We start from the raw sequence: 14,240 nt of genomic DNA on the forward strand, positions 1-14,240 counted from the left end.
GCCAGGATATTGACAACATGGTGAATTAAGTGGTAGTGATAAGTTAAGTCAGGGCCGAGTTACTAGGAATTTACTGTATATTGTTTCCCACCTTGTATCTTCCTTGTGAAACCTCATTGCATCTTCCTCATCTCTTAAAGCACCCAGTAATCTGAGGCAGAAAACTCAGCACAATACTGCTCTTAAGTTCCCCACGTTGTATTATTGCACTGTGACAATTAACTTCAGACTCAATCTACTGATACAATATGAAAAAAAATGTAGATTTATTTCTAGCTTTCAATCAAATAACCAGTGTGGCTACTAAATCCACAGATGTGTAATGGGCGGCCACTAAAGCCAATTTGTCAGATAACCTTTGTGATTTGCAGGGTGGGTGTCATGGTCAGGCTCAGTAGTTCGTAGTCACAGACACTGCAAGATCCTGATTCGGACATTCAACGGGAATTTTGCAATAATTGAGCCCCAAAACAATTAATTCCTGACAATTATTTGCAAAGAATTGTTATTCCCCTGAATAAAATTGTTCACTCACTCCACCTCTGTTTGTGGGATATTGCTGTGCGTACCCGGCTTCCACATTCGCCCACAAAATACTCAGTCACTCCACTTCACATTGCATCCTGTGAGGCACTTCGGCGAAGCAATAAGCTGTAATCCAATGCAAAGGTTAATGTGGAGTCCTGTAGCTCAGTGGTTAGAGCACTCGCTTTGCAAGTGAGAGACCTGAGTTCAATTCCAGGCAGAGGGCGAAACCTTGGGCAAGTTTCCTTACTCCACACAGAGCCTAATAATAATCCCTCCCAAACCAAAAACAATAATAAATTGGTCATTTTCAATCTACGACTGTTTGTGGGACATTGCTGTGCGCAATTGGCTGCCGCGTTCGCCCACAAATATACAGTCAATTCACTTTACAGTGTGTTCTGTGAAGCGCTTTGGGACGTCCTCCCGACGTGAAAAGCGCTATATCAAATGCAAGGAATATTATTATCATTGTTATTTAATATTATTATACGATTTCAAAACGAGCCAGCACCATCCTCAAACCAGATGTGAACTGTAACTGCTATTCTATGGCTGGTGCTTTTACAGTCGAAAGCCTGGCTGAAGAGTTTTTGTTTTTTTGTAAAAAAAAAAGACCCATTATGACTTTTTTTTTCCACAGAATTTTTTTTTGCTGCAAAACTTTCTGTGTGTTAATCGCTGTGACCTGATGCTGTGGGTTTGGAGGGCTAATTGCATTCCTACACGCCCTCATGATGGTGTCATTGCCATTCGGGACCCTGTGAATTACAGTAGTTCACAGCTACTGTCTGGAGAAGTTGGGCTGATCCAGTGGTGGGGAGATCCAGGGGTAGGAATAACCATCGCAGAGCCTCAGCTGATGTTATTGCAGTAATAGGGAACTCAAGTCTAACAGAGAGGAGTCTCCTATCCTTTTTCTCTCTGGGAAGATTAATCACCATTCAATTCCATCTCTTTTTTTTTTAACCCCTTAAACTGACTCCTTCTCACCTGCCCTCTGAGTCCTGGACAAGCCATTTGGGATTATTGCAACGATTTTTGGGGGAATTTGCATTAGATTCCAAAAGGTAGGATTTTCAGACTTTGCAACTCGTAACACACGACTTGTGACAGCAACTTTCCTTGAAACGGTCCCTGCGGCTCGGATTCCTCCTCTCCTCTTTGCGTTGTTGTGTGTGTGTGTGTGTGTGTGTGTGTGTTGGTCTCTGAAAACTTTTTTTCCAGCAGAAAAGTTTGGAAGAGTTTAAGGTGTGGGATTGCCTTGGTGGGGCAGGGGGTGGGTGGGTGGGGAGTGATCCCTGTCCATTTTAGCTGTGTTTGTTTGTGACTGTTGGGGAGTAGTTAGTGTGGATTAGTTTAAGGTGAGGTGTGTAAAACAGAGACATCTGAGCTCAGAGAGTGTGTAACAAATGCTCATGCAAATAAATACCTGGGAATCAATTGCTGACACGATGGAAAGTTGGGAAATCATTGCAGAACTAATATATTGTACTGCAATGTATTGCCAAGATGCAGAGCAGCATTGCAAGGGTCTGACTTCATCACATCATTTGCTTTTTTTGGGGGTGTGGGGGGTTGGGGGGGGGGGGTGGGGGGGGAAATTACTTCTTTTTTAATACAGAACAGATTGTGATTTAATACAGTACCTTTTTTTTTCAAAAAGTTTTCCATTTAAAGCGTGGAGGTTCTTAAAGGTATATAAAAAAAATCTCTCCCCCTGATTTAGGAGTTTTTTATATATATATATATACACAGAGATGGGTTTTGGAACAGAAGAAAACAGAAGAAATTAGGTCATGTGATGGTATCTACATTTTTTTTCCAGCTCCCCCCCCTCCTCCCTCGGGATATTAAGGCCAGAACACTGCTGTCTGGTATTTATTAGGCTGTAATTCAATTGAGAAATGACGACAGAAAGTGGTGGAGTAAAGCTCTCAACTCAACCCTGACTTGGGATGATTCCCTCAAAGGGGACATGGCCCTGCGCTCCTGGGGAGGTGTGATGGTCAGGTAATGATCAGCTCTGCACAGGGTGTGATCACCCCTACGCATGTTCCTGGCCAACAATCCCCCAAATAAAAGAAAAATCATTTTATTTTGCGGCTGATCATTCATTTCGTGGCTGTTTGTGGGGCAGTGCTGTGCACAATTGTACTGCCGTGCTTGCCTACAAATACACAGTCACTTCATTTCACAGTAAATCCCGTGCAGCGCTTTGAGACATCCTTCCGACATGATAAGGCGCTATGCAAGGATTGTTATTTCTTACAGGTAGCAGTGCCTGAGCACTGTGTTCTATGGATCCTGTACCGTGTTGCGTTTCCTCTCTGCTTTACACGTGTTTAGATCAACGGCACAATCAGCGCTGAACATGTCATCACAGCAGGAACATGTCTTCCGTGTCTGTAATAAAATGGCACGTAGATTCTCTGGCTGATGTTGATATTTTTACAGTCATGCCTCAATGAGACAAACACTCCACTGAGCATGTTGGTGCAACAAAGCAGATCGCTTTTCCAGGGGTAATAATTCCTTCAAAAAAAAATAATAAATTGGTCACTCAATCTACCACTGTTTGTGGGACGCTGCTGTGTGCAATTTGCTGCCGCATTTTGTCCACAAAATATACAGTCAATTCACTTTACAGTATATTCCGTGAAGCGCTTTGAGACGTCTCGAAGACGTGATAAGATGCTATATCAAAAGCAAGGATTATTATATAGCCATTTTTATATATTCACATCAGGAGGGCATCTGAAAGTGCTGCTCAGAATTTAACGTAAAGTGTAGTTACTGCATAGTTTTGTAGGCAAACTAATGCGCACATCAAAGCCTCACAAATTCCATGAATGAATAACAAATTTTATCTCGAAGATTGTTGGCCAGAACAGCATAAGAAATTTGATTCTCTTTTGGGATAGTTCTATGGGATCTTTAGCGTCCATCTCAACAGGCAGGTGGGTTTAATGTCTCATCCGAAAAATGGCACCTACCAATCATGGTGCGCTCTCCCAGTACTGGAGTGTCAACAGAGACTGATATCAAAGTCCCTAGATGGGATGTGAACCCACAACCTTCGAGAGTTAGCAGCGAGAGTGACTCAGTGATGTTTAAAATGGTCTTGGAACCCTTTAGGAAAAGTGCGATCATTCCAATAGATTTACACAGCTGTCCTTAGGATTAGAAGGAATATTATTTTTATGATACTTAACTCTAGACCACAAGGGCTTCATAGGTTAGGCTGTTTACATGCTTTCATAACATCAAGGCTTGACTATGCAAACTCCTTGCTTGTCGGCCTCTCCCACCTCCTCCCTACATAGGCTGCAGATCACCCAGAACGCTGCAGCCTGCATCTTCTCCCGCACCTGGCTCCGTAACCCTATCACCCCCATCCTCACCTGACTCCACTGGGTTCCCATCATACCTCTGCGACTTCCTAACCCTCTACCATCCTGCTCACTCCCTCTTTTGGTGGGCGAGCCTTCTGCCACTCAGCCCTCACCCTCTGGAACTCCATCCCGTAGTCCCTCTACCTCAGCCCCTCCCTTTCCTTCTTCAAGACCCATCTCAAGACCCTCCTTTTCGACCATACTTTCGATCTCCATGCTTGTCCCCCTGACCCCCACGCTCCCTGACCCCAGCTCGGGTCCGAAACTCTGTCTGTCCAGTACCTTGGGTCGTCCTCCTGATGTGAAAGGCGCTATACAAATGTAATTTTGTTGTTGTATTCTTGTGCTTGTGCCCTGACATACCTGAACGTATTGTTCTGGCTTCACTGAATCTGTCCCAAAAGTAGTGGACACAAAACTGGTGTAATTTCTCCCCTCTAGGAGCAGTGGCCTCGGTTGAGCAGAGCATGACATTTTCATTGCACGAGAACGAAAATATCAGAATTAGACTTTCAGATTTAAAACAGCTAATTACTGAGCCGAGTTACATTTATCAATGTAAAAAATATCACAACAAAATCCACCATCTGGTCCTTGCTGAGCTGTTTGTTCATGCTACGGATTGTGTGTATGATACACAGCGTGTAACACAAAGACCAACAGCGATTCATATTTTGAAACCAATTCTGTTTTATACTTGAGACATGTAATCGGGATGAATATTGATCAGTTCATCTAGAAGGTGCGCTCGTCGAGACTGTGACGAATATGTTTAGTGTCCCAAACGTAATAAAATATTGTGCAGTCTTATTAATACGTGCGTAGGCTGAAGTAAGTGCAGTAAATGGAAGCCATCTGCTCCCAAAGAAAATCCATTAACAATTGGGCCGATGTATTATCCAGATAAAAGGAATAAGACTCTGGAGAAACCTTATCGTTTGTTGGTCATATCACAATTGAACTTCGTAGAAAATTCTCAAAATCATCAAAAGTTTGTAAATATACTTTACTTTGCACACTTCAGATGCTTTTTGCTTTCTCATGGAGCTGAGCTGGGGCTGAATTGTCTCTTGGTACAACCTCTTTTATCTGTTCAAACATGTCAAATAAACAGCAGTGAATTTTACAAGGTTTCTGGTGTTAACTGTTGGACTGCTGGGCTAACTGGATTCCTACGGTTTCAGTTTATTTGAAACCCTTTCCATTAGTAAAATTAAGGGGCAGAGGCAGAGAGGTAGGTTTGGGCATGTTCAGCAAAGGGTGGAATGTTAGTTCATGTCTGTGTGTCATCACAGGGAAGTTTATTGTATGAGGAAAAGAAGGAATCAGGATAGTGGTTTGAGGTGCACCACAGCGTGAGAAACAAAACCATTGAAGGAAATGCAGTGCACGCGATGGGATAGGATGGATCAGCACCAGGAAAGTTGGTTCAACTCGAAACACACTCCTCGCTGGTCTCCCCAGCTCCAACTATTCAAAAAATCTAGCTCATTCAGAACTCTGCTGCCCACATACTGACCCAGACCAAACTCGGTACCCACATCTCACCAGTTCTGGCCCAGGCTCCACTGGCTCCCCATCACCCAACGGATCGACTTCAAGATCTTCACTCTTGTGTTCAAATCCCTTCACTCCCTACCTCTCTGACCACCTCACTCCTTTTGCATACAGGTGAGACAGAAACACAACTGGAAGGCTTGATGTGAACCAGCAGTGGAGGTGAAGGTCAATATCAGTGGCTAGAGGGGTGAAATCAGAGTATGGGTTAAAGGGAATTATATATTGTATGTATTGCTGAGATATCTGAGAAGACTTTACGGCAATACTAACAAGTTAAAGAATACATTTGTAGATATTCCTAAATGCATTCCTGCCTTAATTAGAATAAGAAAGACGTTAAGCAGCACAACTCATGTTAGTTCTATATTTCAAAGCTTCCCCCCCACCCATGTTTTCTTTGAATGTTACTTTGATTCTCCTCAGTATTTTACCTTTGCATCATCCTCAAACTAAGATTCATATTTAGGGCTATATCTAATAATAAGAATACTTGCATTTGATATAGCACTTATAACGTCTTCGAGACATTTCAAAGGGCTTCACAGAATATACAGTAAAGTGAAATGACTGTGTATTTTGTGGGCGAAATCTACTACTACACCTCTACTCATGATTTCAGATCATTTGGTATTGTCTATTTGTCTGTCAGATACCAAGGCCTGGATGAGCCTCAAGTTTTTTGCATCTTAACATGGACAAAATGGAAGCTATCTTCCTTGACTTCTGCGAGTGTCTCTTCACTTTCAGCTCTGACCCCCTCAATCTCCCTCTCCCATTTCTTAAACCAGTGTGCAACCTCAGCGTTCAGTACAAACCTGACTTCTTCCTTCCTTACAATCAGCTTCTCTTCACCTCCCTCACTTTGTCCATCTATGCCTCTCTCACTGACGCCCTCATTCACACCTTTTTACCGTTCAACTTGGCCTTTTTGATGCACTCCTCATCGATCTCCCTAGTTTCAGTATCCATTAGCTGCATTCGATGATCATGAGCAGCTCTTTGTTCTTTTGCCCCTTTTAAAACTTGGTGGCAGTCAAATGAATTGTACTTCTCTTCCTATTACACAAATCCTGTGAAGCCCTTTGAAACATCTCGAAGATGTGATAAGGCACTGTATCAAATGCAAGGATGATTACTGCATTACGTCCCTAGCTGACATCACCTGATAAATCACTTAGATAGCTTTGAACCTCTACAAAATCAAAGAAGCCACAATGAAGCTCATCAGTTGCTGTTTTATGAGAATACTTGAATTTTTTGAATGCTGTAGTTTGCAACAAGTGCCATTCATTGTCTACCAAGGGCAGCATTTCAAATGCATCTTTTCTCTCGCCTCATCTTTCCATGGGGTCACATTGTGCTTATTCCACGAACCAAGACTGATCAATAAAAAATAAATTAAAAATAATAATCCTTGCATTTGACATAGTGCTTTTCACATCTTCTAGACATCTCAAAGTGCCTCACAAAATATGCTGTAAAGTGAATTGACTGTGTATTTGTGGGCGAAACATGGCAGCCAATTGCGCACAACAGCGTCATACAAACAGTCATGGATTGAAATGACCAATTTATTATTGTATTTTTCTTGAGGGATTATTATCAGGCGTGTGAAGTAAGAAAAGTTGCCCAAGGTTTCACCCTGCCAGGAATCAAAACCAGGTCTCTCGCTTGCGAGGCAAGTGCTCTGACCACTGAGCTACAGGACTCAGTGAAATAAAATCTAGTGTCAAAAACAGGCACAAAGTGATGGACGTGTTTCCCCGCACGGCTCTCTCAGTCAAGCTCTTACTGCCTGTTGTTTGTTTGTTGCTGTTGGTAACATGCCTTAGGTAGACATGCGCCTTGGGACAAAATGTAATCTTGTTGTTATTGTTGTAGACGCAGATTTGCAGCTTCACAACGGAAAGAAAATAAAACATAACCTAATTACTAACTATTGATAAAAAAGTGGTGTCTTTGGGACCTCCTCCCAGCATGAAAAGCACTATATTAATGCTGCTGTTGATGAACAGAACAAAATAGTTAAATGCTCATCCCACCTTTGGAAACCACATGTGTTACACATGTGTAGAAACTGTGTTGCACACTGACACAAGCGACTTACAGGTGTGTGCGTGCATTCACTCGCTCCACAAGTCATCCCTGGGTTAGTTAGTCTTACACAGTGTAACAGAAATTCTGTTTTGAGTTTGAGTTAACACTCTCCTCTTAAATACCCTGCAACCCCTCATTCTCACTTGTACCACCCTTTGTCAGGATCACCCAATGGTGAGAAGCCAATGTAATGTCCTTCCCAAGTATCACTGCCATTTCACAGTTAACGTATTGCAGATCACTGATCAATCACATTGTAAAACCAATCAGAGGTTTGCTCTGCGCATACTCTCTCAATTTAGGATTGTAACAAATTCTCAATGAACATTCAAAACATCTGCTCTGTAAGCAGATACCTCTTTCCAGTTACAGGTACCGGGAGAACTAAACGGACTGTTCATTTCCAGGTCGCAATTTGGTATTTAGAAAGCAAGAACCTGATTTTTTATAGCAGTTTATTATTTTTAACATCCAATGCACTTTACAGTAATTGCTGTCAACTGTAATGTTTTTGTGGATAAACGTGCCAGCTATTCATGCAGCAGGATTTCACAAATGAATGACTTTTCTGTAGGATTATTGGCTGGGGCACCAGGAGAAACAACAACAACTTACATTTCTATGGTGCCTTTCATGTTGAGAGGACGTTCCAAGGTGCTGGAGTGTCAAGGATTTGCACCTGAGCTGGGATGCAAAAACTGAGGTTTCCAGTCAACGGTGTTAAGTGCTTTTAGATGTCCTCCTGATGTGAAACAAATTCTCTACCTTTGACAGTTAGCATTGTGGGATCTTCAGTGCCCATCTCTAACAGACAAAATTTTAAGTCTCAATCGAATCACAGATGAGAACAGTAGATTAGCAGTGAAATATCACGAAGAACTCTTCAATCAATCTTTTGATGTTCCGTTAGTAGCCTCGCTCTTGATGGAACATCAAAAAAATCTCAAGCTGTTGGCTCTCGACACATTCTGCTCTTTGCAGCATTTTGGAAAGAACTTTGATTTTCTTAGAGGTCGGAAGTGGCCTGAGGCTGCATCCAACAACCCTAATGACCCAGCTGCTCCCTCCTTTCAGTGAACACTGGCCTGCTTCATGTTCCTGGTCCAATCTGCGCCATCATCAATAGGTGAGCTTTCAGTCATTCTGCACCTGTTTTCTGCAACTCCATCCCAGAGCCACTCAAGCAGCCTTATTATCTGTATCTTTGGAGTTCTGTAGCTCAGTGGTTAGAGCACACACCTCGCAAGCGAGAGACCTGTGTTCGATTCCCAGCAGGGTGAAATGTTGGGCAAGTTTCGTTACTCCACATGCCTCTGTTTGCCTAGCAGTAAGTTGTTGTTCGTTGATTGCCGGATTGCTTTTTCAGGGATAATAATAATTCTTTCAAAAAAAATAATAAATTGGTCACTCAATTCACGACTGTTTGTGTGCAATTGGCTGCCACATTTTGCCCACAAATTATACAGCCAATTCACTTTACAGTATATTCTGTGAAGCACTTTGAGACGTCTCGAAGATGTGATAAGGTGCTATATCAAATGCAAGGATTATTATATCTTGTTGACTGTGCCTTCAGTCACCTTCCCTCTTCCACAGGCTCGGTCTTCCAATCAGCTGTGTTAAGTGCTTTCGGATGTCCTTCTGACTTGAACGTCTCTTTATTGAAGGAAATTGTTGTTATCAATTGACCTGATATTAATTTCCAGCATTTTGTATGTTTATTGCTGGCCCAAATCAGCACCAGTAAGTCATTTGCACTAGTTCAGTGACATATAGAATTACCACCTGGTTTGCATCTTGATGAACAAAAAAAAGAGACTGACAGAGATACAAGGTAAATATTGAATATCAGAGTTCTGATGAAATTAGAAAGCACATCAGACTTGTTTTCAAAGGTTAGGGCATTATCACAACCCCTGAAGTCAATAAATGCCTTTATACTCACTGCCACTTACTTATTCCTGTAGACATAGTAAAATATACAATGTGAGTTTTTTTTGTTGAGATGCAAGAAGTTCAAAAAGTCACAGAAAAGTTTGAAAAGAGTGCAAGAAAAGGGTGGCAAGATACCAAGCAAAGGCCGGTAGCGTGCAGGAGGAAGGAAATACCATGGAGGTAAAAATTCCATAGTTTTGAGTTCTTGAGAAGACCAAGGTATAGAAAGTTAAATAACGTCAATACCCCGTAATATACATTCTGATATAATGTCAAATATAAAGCATAGCATATTTGTCCAGTAATATTCACAGTGAAATACAAAAATATGAATATACACTGCATTTGCCCGGCTTTTTTTTTAACACTACAGAATATATAATGCACAATATAAGAACTGTAAGAACTGAATGCAGAGAGCAGTACTCAGTGGTTGGGCTGATGCTCTTATTCACTACCGCATTTGCAATTAGAATTTCCGAAACTGAACATCATTCAACAGATTGAATGTCAACAAACTGTGTCTGTATGCTAACAAATCAGAGCTTTGATTACTCCTTGCATTTCTTTCTGGCATAACGCCTCATCATGTTGTCCAGACATCTCAAATTTCTGTACGGCTATACTGTAAAGTGGATTGTCTGTGTATTTTGTGGACGAAAATTTAGTTCTTTACTGTCTGATCCAGGATCAGCAGTACGTTAGATCCAAGAGATGCGGAACACAATACCAAATTGGATTTATATAGCGCCCTACACCCAAGCAGCGTCTCAGAGCTCTTGGACGCAGAGCTCGTAGCCTGCGCTTCAGCACACCAGTGCATTTTCATTTTACCATTCTATTTTAAATGTCTAGCATCATGAGTTCCCCCCCAGTGTGGGGCAGAGCTCTAAGCATGATCCCCTGAGATCACACTCTTTTTAAAAGTTTTAAAGTTATATTTTGGAAGAGGCAGTAGGTGAGGTAGGTACAGGGCATGGAGCTTGCCTGTGGGTGAGATGGGCTCAGAGTATATTCCACCAGAAAGTATATAAGGATTTACACTTGAGATTCTCCACAGGGTGAGTTATAATAATCCTTATTCATCGGTTCTTGCCTCATCCATGAGGACCATTGAGCAGACACCTTTATTTTCTTGGCTCACAAAACCACCATCTATCTAATCATAATAATATATACATCTGATACAGCCCCTGATACGTTGGGAGGAAAGAGCTTCACAGGATTTACTGTAAAGTGTAGTTACTGTGAATACTATAGATGAACACGACAACCAATTTACCCACAGTAGTGACCCACAAACTGCCATGAAGGGAATGCCCAATTCTATTTGGAGGATTTGTTGGCCAGGACACTGGAAGAAACTGCCATTTTGGGGAGAATAGTGCCATAGGGTTTTTAACATCCTCCTGAACAGGCACACACCCCCCCAGCAATGCATTGGAGTGTCAGCAGAGACTACATGAGTTGCCAATTACAATGTGGGGCTTGAACGCACAACTTTCTGGCTCAAAGGCAAGAGTTCTACCAACTGAAACAGGCTGACCCACAAGTCTAGTTCTTGCTTCAGGTTCCTGTTTTTTGACTCTTAAATAAAATAGAGACTACCAGCAGCAGCACCTTCAGAAATTAGGCTTTATGGTTCTTGCTCCTTTGGCCCATCTGGTGAAATTACCATTTAATAATAATAAGCCTTGCAATTGATATAGCACCTTATCACGTTGTTAAGACACCTGAAAGCGCTTCACAGAATATATTGTAAAGTGGGTTGACTCTGTATTTTGTGGGAGAAATGCAGCAGTTAGTTGCCTACAGCAATGTCCCACAAACACTCGTGGATTGTGTGACCAATTATTTTATTTTTTTTGGAGGGCTTATTACCCGTGGAAAACGATCCGCCAATCAACTAACAACTGGGTTCCTACTTATTGCTACATAAACAGAGGCAAATGGAGTAACAAAACTTGCCTAAGCTTTCTCACCCTCAAGGAATTAAACCTGGATCCTCTCGCCTACAAGGTGAGTGTGCTAACCACTGTGCCATGGGACTCTATCCTTTTCATGTTGAACCCATGCTTGTCCAACATCACCTTGCCAAACCACATAGAATGCAGTGCAAACGAGCAACATCTAATTTGACCAGGACTCCAGCAACAGCTGTGGCGGGTGGTGATGGTCGGGCTTAGGGCCTAAATATCTGTCTGTGTGCTCTTGTATTGGCACAATGCCTCCTTTTAACTGGAACAGTCTCTGGAATGTTTATTCTTAATACTTTCCAGCAACAGGACACATCGGCAGTAACTTCATAAGTTGTGGAGTGTTTAAATCAAAGTAAAGCTCAATGGTATAAAGTTTACCCAAATCTCACATCCTCACCAGGCTCCGTTGTCTGCCAACAAATTGAGCATAATATCCTTAACCTCACCTCCAAATCAAGGGACAAACTCGAGCCTTCCTACCTCTGTGAGATGCATTTTACATCTTGACCCTAACTCTCCTCTTCTCCAGCCTCACTCTCCTGCTCTCCCTTCCACTCAGTCAACTCAGGCTTGCTGCTTGTTGCTCACCCGTTCCGTCCTGCCTTTGGCCACTCTATCCTCCTGGAAGTCCTTCTCAATGCCTCTACCTCATCCCTGTCTTTAAAAGCCTCCTGAAAATGTATCTCCTCAACTATGCCTTCTGTACCATCCTCCTCCTCTGCCCCCTCCCTATTCTGTCTTCTCAGTATTTGGTAGCGACTTTGTGAAGTGCTTCGAGATATTATCTTTTGATTAATAATAATTTTTTGTATTTGATACAGCGTCTACATCATTGAGAACATCTCAACGCACTTCACAAAGCACTTTATGTAAAGTGTAGTGACTGCATCACTGTAAGATAAATGCAGCTGTTGTTTAGTTAATGATCTTGGAGTGAGTGAAAGGTTGAGTATAGTGAGGAGGGAGGATAGGAGAGGCCTGGAGTGCACTGTCTAGCCTCCTTCTCAGCAGCGGAGTGAAAGCACAGAAATAAAAACAGGAAATATTGTCTATAGATAAAAGTTAAAGCAAAAAAGTGGATGTCAGGCCCTGACACAATGAAAACTCCACCTTTTCTAAAAATCCGTGCCCCGAGGAAGAGATGTCACCTAGGAGCCTGTCCAGTTGGGTAGAGCTGCCGTAACACTGTGATGTTGTCTTTGTGTAACGTGCACTCTGCCTACGGATATGAACCAGAACTCAGCTGTGTGTTGGTGCATTTGAATGAAAACCTATTGTATTTATACAGTGATTAACAGTGATTTCTTACAATATTGGATACGAATTGCTTGAGGCGACCCCTTTAATAATAATAATAATCCTTGCATTTGATATAGCGCTTTTTACGTCTTCTCGACGTCTCAAAGCGCTTCACAGAATATGCTGTAAAGTGAATTGACCGTATATTTGTGGGCGAAACGCGGCAGCCAATTGCACACAACAGTGTCCCACAGCAGTCGTGGATTGAAAATGACCACTTTATTATTGTTTTGTTTTGGAGGGATTATTAATAAGCGTATGGAGTAAGAAAACTTGCCCAAGGTTTCGCCCTGCCTGGAATTGTACCCAGGTGTCTCGCTTGCAATGCAAGTGCTCTAACCACTGAGCTACGGACTCCTTTCCCACTCGCTCTCAATGCCAGGGTCCTGATACCAGTCAGATTCCTTTGTTAGTTAGATCAGCAGTTTATTGGGCAGCTGGAAGCCAAATACACATTTTGCCTTCAAGACTATCGTTATCGTTATCCTTGCGTATAATGTTTTCTTATGTTATCAAAACGTCTTAAAGCACTGCAAAGGATATTACTGTAGAAATATAGGTAAATTATTTCAACAACAACAAGATTACATTTGTATAGTACCTTTCACGTCGGGAAGACAGAGTACAGCATTTCAGACCCGAGCTGAGGTCAGGGAGGTAGAAGGGAGGGGAGGGGAAGGGGGTTGACCGATGGAATGGTCGAAGAGGAGGGTTTTGAGGCGAGACTTGAAGGAGGCTAAGGAGGGGGAGAGGCGGAAGGACTGGGGGATCGAATTCCAGAGGTTGGGGGCAGTGGCTGAAGGCTCTCCCATCAATGGTGGGGCGGGTGGGTCGAGGGACGTGGAGCAGACCAGAACCGGCTGAGCGGTGGAGCGGGCGGGTTGGTAGGGGGTTAGGAGGTTGCAGAGGTAGGGTGGGGCAAGGTCATGGAGGGCTTTGTAGGTGAGGACCAGGATCTTGAATTGGATCCTCTGAAGGATAGGGAGCCAGTGGAGAATGGGGGAGATGGGGTCACGGAGTTTGGTGCGGGATAGGACACGGGCTGCAGAGTTCTGGATTATCTGCAGCCTGTGGAGGGAGGAGTTGGGAAGGCCGACAAGCAGGGAGTTTGCATAGTCGAGCCTGGAGGTGATGAAGGCATGAACAAGAGTTTCAGCGGCCTGAGGGGTGAGGTAGTGGCAGAGTCGGGTGATGTTACGGAGGTGAAGGAAGGCAGAGCGGGTCATGGCTTGGATGTGGGGAAGAAAAGACAGTTGAGCGTTGAACAAGACACCGAGGTTCCTGACTGTTGGTGAGTTATAGTGTACAACCATGGAGGTTGATGCTACCATCGCCTGAGGTGCTGAGGCGTTGGCGCAATCCAATCAGGAGGGCCTCAGTCTTGTTCACATTCAACTGTAGGAAATTTGCCCTCATCCAGGACTTGATGTCCGACAGACAGTCTGTCAGG

The 14,240-nt window shown here is 42.9% G+C and overlaps 1 protein-coding gene across 1 annotated transcript in view; it reads left to right on the plus strand.

Annotated features, from left to right (window-relative positions):
* The first annotated feature begins 1,341 nt into the window (after window positions 1-1,341).
* The window catches only part of col16a1 (collagen, type XVI, alpha 1), a 103,230-nt gene continuing 90,331 nt past the window's right edge, over window positions 1,342-14,240 (plus strand). The window contains exon 1 of the mRNA XM_042338619.1: window positions 1,342-1,595. The gene's annotated coding sequence lies outside the window, so the exon portion shown is untranslated. The remainder of the gene's footprint in view (window positions 1,596-14,240) is intronic.

Source organism: Callorhinchus milii, unplaced genomic scaffold, assembly GCF_018977255.1.
Source record: "Callorhinchus milii isolate IMCB2004 unplaced genomic scaffold, IMCB_Cmil_1.0 Scaffold10, whole genome shotgun sequence".
NCBI lineage: Eukaryota > Metazoa > Chordata > Chondrichthyes > Chimaeriformes > Callorhinchidae > Callorhinchus > Callorhinchus milii.